The sequence below is a fragment of the Amblyomma maculatum genome, chromosome 8, assembly GCF_055883805.1.
Source record: "Amblyomma maculatum isolate TAMU_Amacu chromosome 8, ASM5588380v1, whole genome shotgun sequence".
Lineage (NCBI taxonomy): Eukaryota > Metazoa > Arthropoda > Arachnida > Ixodida > Ixodidae > Amblyomma > Amblyomma maculatum.
In genome coordinates this window covers 1,794,549-1,807,596 of record NC_139351.1, presented here as the reverse complement: position 1 = coordinate 1,807,596, position 13,048 = coordinate 1,794,549, and the positions used below count along the sequence as shown (strand labels likewise).

General features: G+C 44.8%; 1 long non-coding RNA gene across 1 annotated transcript in view; it reads left to right on the top strand.

The window, feature by feature from the left end:
* Positions 1-4,979, top strand: part of LOC146180435 (uncharacterized) — a 60,833-nt gene extending 55,854 nt beyond the window's left edge. The window contains exon 3 of the long non-coding RNA XR_014700082.1: positions 4,582-4,979. This is a non-coding gene — a long non-coding RNA (uncharacterized LOC146180435). The remainder of the gene's footprint in view (positions 1-4,581) is intronic.
* Positions 4,980-13,048: the final 8,069 nt, after the last annotated feature.

Here is a 13,048-nt window from a genome sequence, read left to right as displayed (position 1 = left end):
TTTGGGCTTAAACTGAACATTAAAAAGACAAAGATCATGGCGTCTTGCCCTATCAAGTCCTGGAGCATCAAGGGACAAGAAATGGAAGCTGTAACAGATTTTCTCTTCTTGGGCTCCAAGATTACCCCGGAAGGAGAATGCAGCCATGAAATTAGAAGACGCCTGCTTCTGGGAAAGAGAGCCATGGCTAGCCTTGACCGCCTAGTAAAGAGCAGAGACATTACACTGCCAACCAAGATCCGTATAACTCGTGCTATGGTCTTTCCAGTTGTGATGTATGGATGCGAGAGTTGGACTGTGAAGAAGGCTGACCACAGAAGAATTGACGCGTTTGAATTGTGGTGCTGGCAGAGACTCTTGAGAGTTCCTTGGACTGCCAGAAGATCAAATCAGTCGATATTGTCGGCCATAAACCCTGACTGTTCATTGGAGGGTCCAAGCTGAGATACTTTGGTCATCTGATGAGAAGGGAGGAGTCGCTGGAGAAAGATTTGATGTTGGGAAGGGTTGAGGGTCACCGGATAAAGGGTAGGCAGCGAACGCGATGGTTAGATGGCCTCCTCGAGGCGCTGCAGATTAAGGTATGTGATGTTAGGAAGATAGTAAGAGACCGGAAAGCGTGGCGTGATATGGTCCATAGGGTCACGAAGAGTCGGACATGACTGAATGACTGAACTGAACTGAATGGTTCTTGTAGAGGATACGTTGTGCGTTACCAACGTATCCACTACAAGAACCATTACTAGAGTCTAAGTGACCACATACCTGATTTTGATTAATTCTACTGAACATTCCGCAGAGGGAATGTTCAGTAAAATTGTTCAGTAAATTTGGAATATTCCGCAGAGGAAGGTGCTTATTGCTGTTGAAGAATGTATTGATGCCTACGGGGTAGTTGGCTTTCAGAACAAGTGTGGTGTTGCAGTATAGGTTTCTGAACATACTGAAAGCCTACCTTCAGTCACTTTTTGTATAGTTTGAGGGTGTGGGTCTCCCCCAAAAGGATGGAATTTGCATAGACTCATGCATTGCGCCCATATTGAGTGATTTGTACTTGGCCAGAGGCAACCACAAGCTGCATCCGAAGCTAACTTAGTTGGGTGTTACAGGGTCATTTAGGTATGTTGACGATTTCCTCATTTGCCTGCCATATGAATTGTACTCGGAGACCAGAACTGATGATATCTTATCACTATTCCCACGTGCACATGATGGGCTCCAATTCACGTCAGAATGCCCCTCAGATTCCCAGCTCAATTTCTGGATATCAGTCTGGTGTTCGCAAGCGACCACACGTGTTAGTTTTATAAAACGAGAGGCGATAAGGGCATACTTCCTTTTGCATCCGGGCACATCAAGCTTGTAAAAAGAGGAATCGCGCTGTCCTGCGTGAAGCAGGCCCTCACTAAGTCATGTGACCATAAAATGGAAGATAGCTTGCTTATCCAAATGGACCGGCTTGGATCTTCTGGATGCCCTTTAAGGCTTCTGATTGGTGTTGCTGAAACTTGCCTAAGAAACTTAAGATTACACCAAGATCTTTCGCCTCCGAAGCAAAGTGATGGAAACAAGCCTTTCGCGGTCCTTCCTTATTTGCATGGCATTTCGCACCGGCTGAAGAAGATTGGGCGGAGGTTTGATGTGAAGGTTGTTTTTTCAGCTCCTTTAAAGTTTAAAGGGATCTGCAAAAAAGTTAACCAGGAAGAATCTGCAGATGAGTCTGTGGAATACTACGCTACTTGATATACAGAGACAAATGGAAGACGACACACGAATGAAGCGCAAACTTACAACTATTTATTTTTATCGACAAAATACATACATGAGACAAAACACTGCAGATGAGATAAGTGCGTGCGGCGTCAAGCATGTTTCGCCTTTGTTTCCATGCTCTAAGGGGGTGGTTTACAAAATTCCCCTCTCTTGCGGCAAGTGCTACGTGGGGCAAACTGGGCGATGCCTTAATGAAAGGCTTGTGGAGCACAGCAGGAAATGTCGTTCCCTGCAGGGTGCAGAAAACTTGACGAACCATTGCCTGAAAAACGAGTGCAACCGATATTTCCAAAACACGGTTATTTTGGCGCGGGCAACAGAAAAGAAAGAGCATGAGGTAATTGAGGCCTTTCGGATGGTTTCTGGCAAAGAAGGCGATTACGTTAGCGCTCCTTCCGCAGCTCTTTCCCGCCGGGAAATAGATATTTTGAGAAGAGACAAAAGACTTGCATGAGGGCACCCGCGCGTGTCTGTTAGATGCGCGGGGGGGGAGTGCGATTTCATCCCGGGCTTAGTTATTTTTCACATTTTCATGGTTTCATTCCTTAGTTGTTCTTGCTGTTACAGTGCACTGTTATGATTTATGAGTATTCACGATCCTCAGATTACGTCGCGTGCTTGTGTTTCCTTTTTCCTTTTCTAAGAAATAAAAGTTCAGTTGGTAGATTGCGCTTAACCTCAGTGTTTGTCCAGTTCCTTTGTCCGTGTAAAACTAAGCAGCAGAGCATTTGTGAGACAAAGAACAGCTCGTCCGAGAGACTATCGAGGCAGCTTCGAAAGCGAGGACGAGTGATTATTGTTTGTTGCAATAACCGAAAAATAATTGAACGTGTTAAGAATATGATTTGCTTCTTTGATTACAGAACTATGTTTGTCATTTGAGATCGCCTCTGTAATATGGCTTTGACGCATGTGATTGCATGTGTTGTGCGATTGTATATGAAGCCATGTTTTCTCGAAATACAGTTGTAAGTCAGCGCTTGTACCTTGTCCCTTTGCTGCGCGCAGTTCTTGTTGCAAATAAAAAAAAAATTACGCTGTAGCCAAGAGGTTCTTCTTCGTGTTGGCGTTTTGGTTCAAATCCACGTGCTTGGCAGAAAGTTGCGTCCTACAGTGACGGCATCGGTCTCATCTTGCAGCATTTGGAAGTCCCAGTAACCAGTCTTTAAGGTTATGATCCCGCAGCCACTCTTTCCTTAACCTCTGTACATCCTTCACAGGCCCCCTTTCGCCCGGTGGATTATAGGATTGCGTTCAAAAATGTCGTATAAGTTCATTCAAAGCGTGTTCCGATGTTCCCCACTCCAGCATAGCAGCATCACAGCGAAGTGATGCGCTCACAGCGACCTGTTGACGTTTTCTCGCAAAAGAGACGACAATTTAAGACACGTTAACTGTTCAGGAATAAAAGATATAGAATTACCAAAAACCACAAAAAGCAGCCAACAATGCTTGAAAATCGCTAAAAATTCCCCCTCCCGCAATACAACATTTTCGCCCACAAAATAGTGTAAAAACCTACTAAAATAAAACCAGAAAACCGCTAAATTGGCGACACTGCAAATGAACACGCGATCTGCGTAATATTGCGGCGAACCATTAAAAATTTTATTTCTTCTTTGCCCTACAGCCTCCGGCATGTGGCGAGCGCACGCACCGATTATGTATTCTTTGTTTTGTGCATTTATTTTGTCTCCAGAAGTACCCTTATCATTCTATTTGTCACGAAAGATGCGCCGAGATATATTTCAGATTCCAGCCATTCTCGAGTGTTTCTACAATGTTCCAGGGTATGCTTTTCCTCCGTTGCAGTTTTATCTCCATCTTTCTTCATAGCCTTTAGGATGAGCGCTAACGCGCGAAACGGGCATTCGTAGATCGACGACCGCCGAGCAGGTTTGTTGCTATCGCCACCGCCGATTGCTCTTTTGCGGGCGCAACTCAACCCAAATAAAGAATTTGCTGCAGTGAATCTCAAGCCTCCTCAGTTGTCGCCAATGGCATTGTCACCGCTACGCGACAATATGCTTTAATGTCCATGCGAAGTGAATTTTCATTTCAGTGTTCTTGTTTCCTGTATTTTACTTTAGGTAATTTTATGACTGCCATAAACTCGTTAATTTCACGTATGTTGACAATACAGTCATTTTCTAATCTGTGGAACGCTTACAGCCATAGCTGTTAGAATATCAACTGCACCCATGTTAAGTCGTTCTCGCGCCTTCAGTCCAGTCACCATCTCTGAAAAAAAAATAATTTAAGGGAATTGTGTGTACTTTAGAAATGCGGACAGAACAGTTTTTCTCCGTAGGACATTTGCACAGAGCGCGGTGAATAAATTCAAATAAAATATGAACAATTACGCCACCGGCATCATTTTTCCTTCCTCACATAGCATATTATTGCGATGATGAAGTAAATTTTGCCTCTAAATGTAGCTTTAAGCCTAGGCAATACAGCAGAAGTGGCATTGCTTGAGTCGTAGTGTTCTTTATTTTATCTGATCGACAGATTTTGTTCCTTTTTATCGTAAGGCGAACGGAGAAAAAAATGTGGGGCAGATGCTAGTCTGAGCTTTCACACAATTTTACCAATGCCAGCGTGTTAACCGAGTAGATTCATTGACAAAAAAATTTTCAAACTACCGATGGACTATGTTTCCTTTCTCAAAACATCTTGAATAATATGCTCAGAGACTACAGATGCTAAATGCTCCTTAAATATGTTTTTGCGAAGAACAAAATTAAATAATTTCCATTAGTCCTCTTTATTGTTTGGTTTGACGCTGTTTTGTTTTTCTCTTTCAAGTTGTGTGATTTATCTGGAACCGGAGGAGAGTGTGCCCCTGGTTGCTACTGTGATCTGAGCCCGTGGGACGGGGCGACTGGAATCTGCATGAGTGCCAGCGACTATCCGGCTATGCGACCTCAGGCATTGTTAACTTTGTATGCGGCACAGATGCGTATGCAATAGCCTCCTGGAGCTGCTTAGTCGTCAATAAAGGCTCTTTAATGCCGCTCTCCCTTCAAGGCCTTTGCATCGTTTTCAAGAAAGCACGCGAAATTCAAGATGCCAATGATGCATGAAGATAACCAACGAAGTGTGGAGTGTTCACAATGCGTGCTCCTCCAATGAGCACTTTGGAGTAGACAAAAATTTGAAGTTAAACGAATCGTTTTGCAATAAAACATGAATGAGTTAACTTCGATACTGGTGATCTCATCCCACTGTCTGGAAATGTGATATAAATATGCTTGCTTTAACTATCCGATAAAAATATTGAATACGGCATTTACGAATTTTACGTACTCTCGATAAGAAAATAGACACAAAGAAAACAGAACCAGAAGAACGGAAAGGCGAGAAGGTTTGCCACTCTTTGCCACACAACTCTGAATGGTCATCCATACAAATAGGTTCGAATTTTTGATGTGACCCAAATAATGGCAAGATTTTCTTTCTCCGTTGTCGACAGGGACCGACAAGCGTACTAGATAATGTTTTCCTGTCTGTCAATTTTCTGAGCGAGCACTGCGCCTATGCCAACGCTGCTTGCGTCGGTATGTATTTGTCTCAGCGTCTTCGTCCAAGTGTCCAAGGACAAAAGGGCAATATAAGGGGCGCTTAAGTTCCTTGAAAGCTTCCGCTTGCGGTATTTCCCATTTAAAAGTGACATCAACCTTTGTAATTTGCGTCAGCAGTTCGGCGATGCGCGAAATATTCCTGACGAATCGGCGGCAGTAAGCGCACAGCCCAAGAAATGCGCACAGCTTTCTTGTCGGCAGACGGTGGAAACTGTGCGATCACAGCCGTTTTCTCCTCCAATCTACTTTTATCACTTTTGACCAGTAGTTTTTTTCTGCAGAAGTCAGGCATATGCATTGGGTCCTGTGTGGCACCGGTGCTATGTTATCTTTTTATCTCGTATTGGCCAAGCTCTGCCGCAAGGTTTACCCATTGACAAGGTTTTTAAAGTTTTTAGGTGTGTCGATTTTTTTATTCTTTTAACTTTAGAGCCTAGAGGAAACAATGGACAGTGTTATATCTGCCTTTAGAGAGCATGGAAAAGGTCTGGAGTTCACACACGAACTACCTGTCCATGTTTTATTAGTTTCTAGATTTGAACCTTGAATTCTGTGGTGATCGGGTCTGTTGGTCTTATTATCCGGGTGCGAAGAAGCAGCTGCTACCTTTTTACTCCTGCCAGTGAAAAGTTGTGAAAAGCGGGATTGCTTCGCTTTGCCTCAAATCGGCACTCAAAAAGTCATGCCCTCACAAAATGCTGGACCGCTTTAATCATCAATTGGCTAGGGCTTTTGCAGCCGGGTTCCCCCGTTCGCTCGTGAATGCGGTGGTTGAATGTCTACTAAACAAGAGAAATAATGGTACTGGTAGAGCTAGGGCAGAGGTCCCTCGAGAAAAGGTAAGACAAGTGTTGGTGCCATATGTGTATTGTGCGGCCCATCATTTGTAAAAGGTTTCCAGCCGCCATGGTTTACGGCTCGCCTTTTCTGCACCGAGAAAGCTAGGTGGCCATTGCTCCCGTACCGATAAAGAAAACACCAAGGAACGAGGCTGCAGCAGAACAAAGCACAGGACACCGTTCGTGAAATGTGCTATTTTTTTTAAGCCAAGCAAGAAATTCTTATGAAATCTCCCTGTCTACCGGGCACTCCTACATAGGTCAGACAGGCAGGTGCCTGAATGAGTGAACGATGGAACATGAGAGAAACGTAGAGCAGAACAAGGAAGGCACGCATTTAAATAAGGAGCCATGCTTCACTGATGTGAGCATTCTGGGTAAAAGCAAAGATACTAATGCTAGGGAGTTGATAGAAGCGTTTTTTATTAAAACGAAAGGCAAATTGTGCATAAGCGACACATCTATTGTTTTGTAGTCGAGGGTTCGACGGCATACCGTCTGGTCAGGAATCATGGTTTGTTGATCGATTCACTGGTCACTGACCAAGGTCAAAAACAAATGACGTTTCGGGAGTGCTACGGCTCCCTTGTTCACAATGAACAACCGGCCGGACGTCCCGGGCTTTTTGTAGCAGTTAGTAGTGTTCTTAGAGATTTCGCGTAGATAGGATGCAGTGTGCCATCATTCTTGTTTATTGTGTTAGATGTTGTCTGGATGATTAGTGACTCGAGATTTCGGCGGGCTCATACGTTCTTTGTTTTAAAGTTGACCATGGTCAGTGACCAGTGAATCGATCAACAAATCTATTGTTTTGTATAACAGTGAAAAGAAATTCCTGGAGTGCGCCTTATCATGTCGTTCCTGAGCTTTAGGTGACCTACCTGCGCATGTGACGACAAGCTGTATAAGTACGTCTTATCCATGCAAAAAACCAGTTGTAAGTTGGCGCTTCGTTCTGTCACCTTCCTATGTGTGTAGGTTTTTTTTTTGCGTCTTAAAAGTATTGAATTATGAACCAAAACCAAGTAGCCCAACAGCAAGCTATCTTAGACTAGATCAAGCAGCTGTTCGGGTTTGCTGTACCGATGTCACTCCATCTGGGCCAGTGATTGCCCATTTCGATGAAACTACTGTCCAGTTAGCTATATCGAGGGCGCTAGTCCGGTGTTTTCGGATGTGAACGGCGCGGTACCGCGAACGTTATCTCGGACAGGGCGCGAACACGCGTGTTTCAGCGCGCGTGAAACCGACGAGGACGATGGCTCGCACATCAGCGAACTTCCTGAAAGAGTAGGCAGTATTCCTGACGGCAAGAACTCTTCATTCGAGGCAAGGAAGGGCGACGGACGAGTCGCGACGAACTCTGAAAGTGCCGCACAGTTGTCGAATGCGCATGCGGGAGTCAACGCCCCGATCGAAGGTAGGGTAGCGGCACCAGACAAGCTTGAACCTGACTGGGTTCCGTACACATCGCGGAGCAGGTTGGACTCGTTCTCATGTACCCTGCATGATTCGGTGTTAGATCCTACGGATTTTCCTGATATTTTCGGTCCAGGGGGGCACAAGCCAACGAGTGTTCTCCCCGTTGTGGCGGCGGTCTAGCGAGTAATCGTAAGGCATTAGGTCTGTCTGTTCAGAGTGGCACGGCGGCTCAAGCGTACACAAGCCCTGTATACATGAACACGATAGCACCGGCTCGAGTTAGCGTCGAGTAAGCGAGATTACCATTACTCAACCCGCGTAGCGTCGAGAGTCGCAGTTATTGTGCAAGTTTCTTACTCGTATTTGATTTCGTTGCCTTTTACTATTGAGAGTTCAATTATTATTTTTATCGTTGATGAGGGCTAAAAAGCATTCAACTTCGCTGACACTCCTCCCGCTCCGGAGGCTTTTTGATTCCAGAGTTCGCCATAGCTCGACTCCCTGACTACATGGTTTTAGACCAGAGAGTAACGCGAGTTAACCTACCCCCTGCAAGCGAGTTAACGCGACCCGCTCCGCTGCCTATTTTACTCGACCCGACTGTGTATACATAAACCCGATAACTGGTGTTTTTTACTCGGCAGGCTTACTCGACCCGCCTCTGTCGAGTCCATGTATACAGGGCTACAGGGGCTGTTGGTGCGCCTGATTTCTAATAATACACTCAACGACTGATTTCTTCCAATACACTCAAGGCAGCAGTGACAGCGAGACAAATAAGATCAGATTCACGAAACAGATCTGTGCACTAACCTGCAAACTGTCCATGGATTTGAATTTCGCTTCTGCGTGCACCGCTGTCACTGCTGCCAATGAACAGATCGCTGTGTCACGTTGTCGCTCTCAGATGAGTGCAAATGAACACTCCAGTCATGTAGGTGTGTGATGTGTTCACAAGTTGGACGTGCATGTCTGCGGAAGCGCGAAATGAACACGGTGCGTGAATCCGGACTTCGAACAAGAAGCGGACCAAGCATGCAACATTAGTGGATTTCAGTGTATGCAATCTGTTTGCTTTTTCATGCCTGTGCGCATGGTTGTTGTCTTTTTTGTTGTTGTTGTTCCTGTTATGTTCCCGTGATATCCGGTTATTGTTTGTCCGGATGTATGTTGTGGTCGCATTCGGACAGTAGTACATGCCTCTGAAGGGGTGCTAGGCTTCATCGGTCTCTTGGATGAATTAATTTTAAAGGTGCCATTGGGCTCCATGTAGAATATTAGGAGGGGCGTGTAAGAGACTGACGACCCCAAAAAATTAGAGCGGGAGTCGGGGAAGATATGTGGCTATAAGCCCAGCGCCTCTTTGGAGTCTTGTAGCATGAATGGACGCTGGCCGCGAGCCGACAGGAGGGCGCCTTGAGGCACCTGGCGAAGCACGCAAAGCTATTTGTTACTAGTCGAATGACAGTCAGTGATTCCTCGAAGTGGGAGATACAGACCAACTTGGAAGATACAGACCAGCTTGCACGTGCCGCCTCGACTCCGCAGTCGCACTTGAGACGCCCATTCACGCAAGAACCCGATGGAATGCGGTGGCGAGCGCCTTACAAAAGCGATGCACCCGTGACGACAGACGAGCGATGGCAGGACCACTGATCGCTCTTTTCTTTTTCCTTTTTTTGCGTCGCTAAGTCGAGATCGCGAATCTGGCAAGTCACGGAAGGCAACGGCTGTCGAAGAGCTTGAGATTGCGCTAGTTGGAACATCTCACAAATGCTGCGCTGATTAGTTTTACACGAACAAAGGAACTGGACAAACACTGAGGTTAAGCTAACTGGTTATTTCTAGGTTTCTGCTTTTTTTATTAAAAAAATAAAAAAGTTTGCGCTTAACCTCAGCGTTTGTCCAGTTCCTTTGTTCGTGTAAACCTAATCAGCACAGCATTTGTGAGAAGGGCTGTCGGTCGGGGGTAGCAGCGGTACTCATTGACATAACGTTGCAACGGCCAGGCGTACAGTGAAATTTAAGAAGGACGTGACCCTAGTAGTTTTGCTTTTCTTTTTTTTTAATCCATGGACAGAGGATTTCAGTCCTGTTAAAGTTGAAGTGAGAGTTCTACGTCGCAACGAAACAATCATGTTGACCTCTGTGCTGATTGGACGTTATGGCAATTAGGGCTGGACCTCAAGGGGTGTAAAACTAAGCCCGAGGACCCAGTGCGGGGTTCTGGGCTAGGTTTAGATGTTCTGCATCTTCGGCTATGCCGAGGTGGAAATATTTCAGTTTTGCCCAGTTTCACCATGAAACGCTCTTGTAAATGTTGTAAATATTTTGTGTGTATAAATGTTCTGTTATTCTTCTCGCAACCTCCTGTCTTCAACTCTTCGCTACATACCGTCTTTAACGGGGCGCCTCTGGTGCACAGAACTTCCGCTGCAACACGTATACCGTCGCTGACGGCGCACCCTGCGCAAGGTAAAAAGAACCAGCTGCGGAAATTTACTCTAGCCTTTTTAGGCTGACAATAAGCTTTGAGTGGCAAACAGCCAGCATATATTGCTTGGAATCTGGCTAAAAATATTTCATAGGCTGTGTTCGTATCTGAAATTTCCAGTCTGTCTGTCTAATCATTTCCTTGAAATATGCTAAACCTTGAGGTTATATGGAACGATACATGCTCAGTTGTGTCTGTTTACACGTGGGCTATTTGCGCTGTAAGAACAAAAATATGGGGAGGTGGCTGCTAATGTCGCAGGTGAAAGCTCCTCACTTCACAGTCTTATCAGATAAGTTTGTAATGAACAAGTTTAGCAACGATGACGATAATAAAGTGGCTCCTGTTGGTACAGAAATGACATTATTATAAAAACCATTGCACTCCAAAAGTGACTGAAATTCTTTGCCCTGTGGAGACGTTTTCAATAGATTTATGTTAAAATTCCGTTCAATTTTTAATGTATACGCTGAATCATTTGTCTAACAAAGGAAACGGTCCATGAACTCGAAGAACGAGCGAATATTACAGGCAGAAGGGCGGTAAACCACTGCAAACATTTTTTTTTCCTTTTTCACGCTAGTATTTGAGTCTTTTGTGACCAGACAATAGTCATTAAGAATTTCACAATGCGATAACAACGCCGTCTTCTCTCCTGTCTAAGCTATTTAAACAGAAATCGTGATATTCAGGCAGTACAAAATAGTTTTGGTTGTACCACGTCTCCGTAAAAAAAAGAGCATCAAATTTGCAATGGCAAGATTTAAGTAATGCAGATATGTCTTGATTTTTGACTTCATTGATCTTGCACATAAATGCAGCAGTTAAGACACAATTGGCTATGCTGCGTTGTCTGAGAAGTTTAGCGACGTCTTAGGGAGAAGTGAAAGTACTGGCCATTTCTGATATGAACATCGATAAGCATCAGAGAACCTTCGTATATGGAGAAAGATCGCTGTTCGGGACGACTGCCGGTAGCACAGTATCCTGCACGTCACTGCTGATTTTGTCTAGATGAGCTTCTCGAGGGATCGGAATGATTGTTGATGACGTAGTGCGCCACGCTAAGATGGAACCGCTTCGTGTCCATACGAACTTCCTGCCGCGCTCGTGCTTACGGGTAGAAGCCATGCCTAACAGTTTTTTCATAGGGGTTCGTTTATGAAAATGGGCTGATCTGAAATCAGGCCTAGGGTAGTGTTTGTTTGCCGTTCTCTTTTAGCTAGTTGCAGAACATTGTCACGTTTTTCACAGCGTTGAAACTGAATGATAATATTTTTCTTGTCTGCATCTTTGGTCGGCATCCGGGGACACACATCAATATCATTCCGCATAATACGTTCGCCAATTGCTTCACAAATTTCCTCAAGCACCTGTTCAATATTTTTATTTGGGTCCCCAGCAACTAATTTTATTTCTAGGTTTCTGTTATTCGAATACTTTTAGGACTTAATGAGCGCTGCTTGAGTTTCCGCTACGTCCTTCTAGGGCTGCAAAAGCTTCTGCTGAAGTAATTGGGTCTATTTTTTCTGTTCTTTATCTTCGTTCAAGCTTACTTCAAGCCGCTGGTTTGTTTTTGATCAAGCGACTTGCTCATCAAGTCCACGCTTTCTTTCACTTCGTCAACATCGTCAACAGAAGCTTTCACATTCCTCAGTTCGGATCTAAAACTGTGTTCAAGTTCACCCTTCCAGCTTTTCAGTTCTGCCTTCACTACCTCTAAAAATCCTGTAATAACTTCTCAACTTCTTTACCCATGTAAAAAAATGCAATAACAGCAGGCTAGAAAACACACAAGGCCATGCGCATGCCTTGGCATGTTTTTTATATTTAATGCCTTGGCAGTGAATAAACCTAGGTAGCACAGAATGCGGTGTCCAAGTTGGTCCGATATAAGCAAGTGGGCCTGGGGCAACCATCATAAAACCTGCATCAGTAACCGATGGGGCAAAAGTGGGCAAAGCCCCATTTGGGCTTGCCCCTGTTCCTGCTACATGGGTTCCATAGCGGCGTTGCTCTGACTAATGCAGAGCACATTCCTGCATCCAGACCACAAGGGTCCCTTGTCGGATATTTGAGGGCAATCCAACCTAAATGTGGGCTCTTATGGGAAAGCCCTCATAGATTCGAAATGAGGCCACCCCCATTAAATCTTTCAGGGACCTAGATCGGCCTTAGTGGGAAAAAAAAATCGGACGTGCCCACATGCTTCCCCAATCGGCCTCTTGTAGGTTACTTGAGGGCAGGGGAAATATGAATAAGAGCTCAATTATGGCAAGCCCTCGTGAAGCCCAAATGAGGCAGCCTTAGCTTAAAAGGCAACTCCGGAGATTTTTTGACATTCGAATATCCTAATAAAAATTTTACTGTATATTCTCCTCTCCGTCCTGACGCATTCCACAAAATTTGGGCGCCGTACGATAATCCGTTCGCGCGCAACACGACTTTAAAATATGCTGTTTTCATGGCTTAAGTTGAGACTATTTCTGCCGGCAACACTGAGTTTCTTCCATATCTACAGCGCGATAAACGGGACAAGAGAACACAATAACGACAAACCCATTATTGTCCCGCTGTCCCGTTTATCGCGCTGTAGATATGGAACATCGTCACCAACTCGCCCAACAACTGACCTTGTCGAACTGAGTTTCTGGCGTCACAAACTGTATACCGGCGTTATTGTCCACTTCCCGCATGATTATGAAATTGTGGGGCTTATATTGAACTACCTCAGACATTTTATGCAATGCTTCATGATTTCCATAAGTTATTTTCGCCATCCAATGCACGTCACCATTTCGTCACCTGGGACGTCGTTTCTGTGCGTGAAAGCAGTTTCGGTTTCGATTTGCGGTTTTTCTTTTATAAAAATACTTTTAATTGGAATTTCGAAAAACGTTTTTTTGTGTTGGAGTCAGGACGTGCCGAAGAATGTA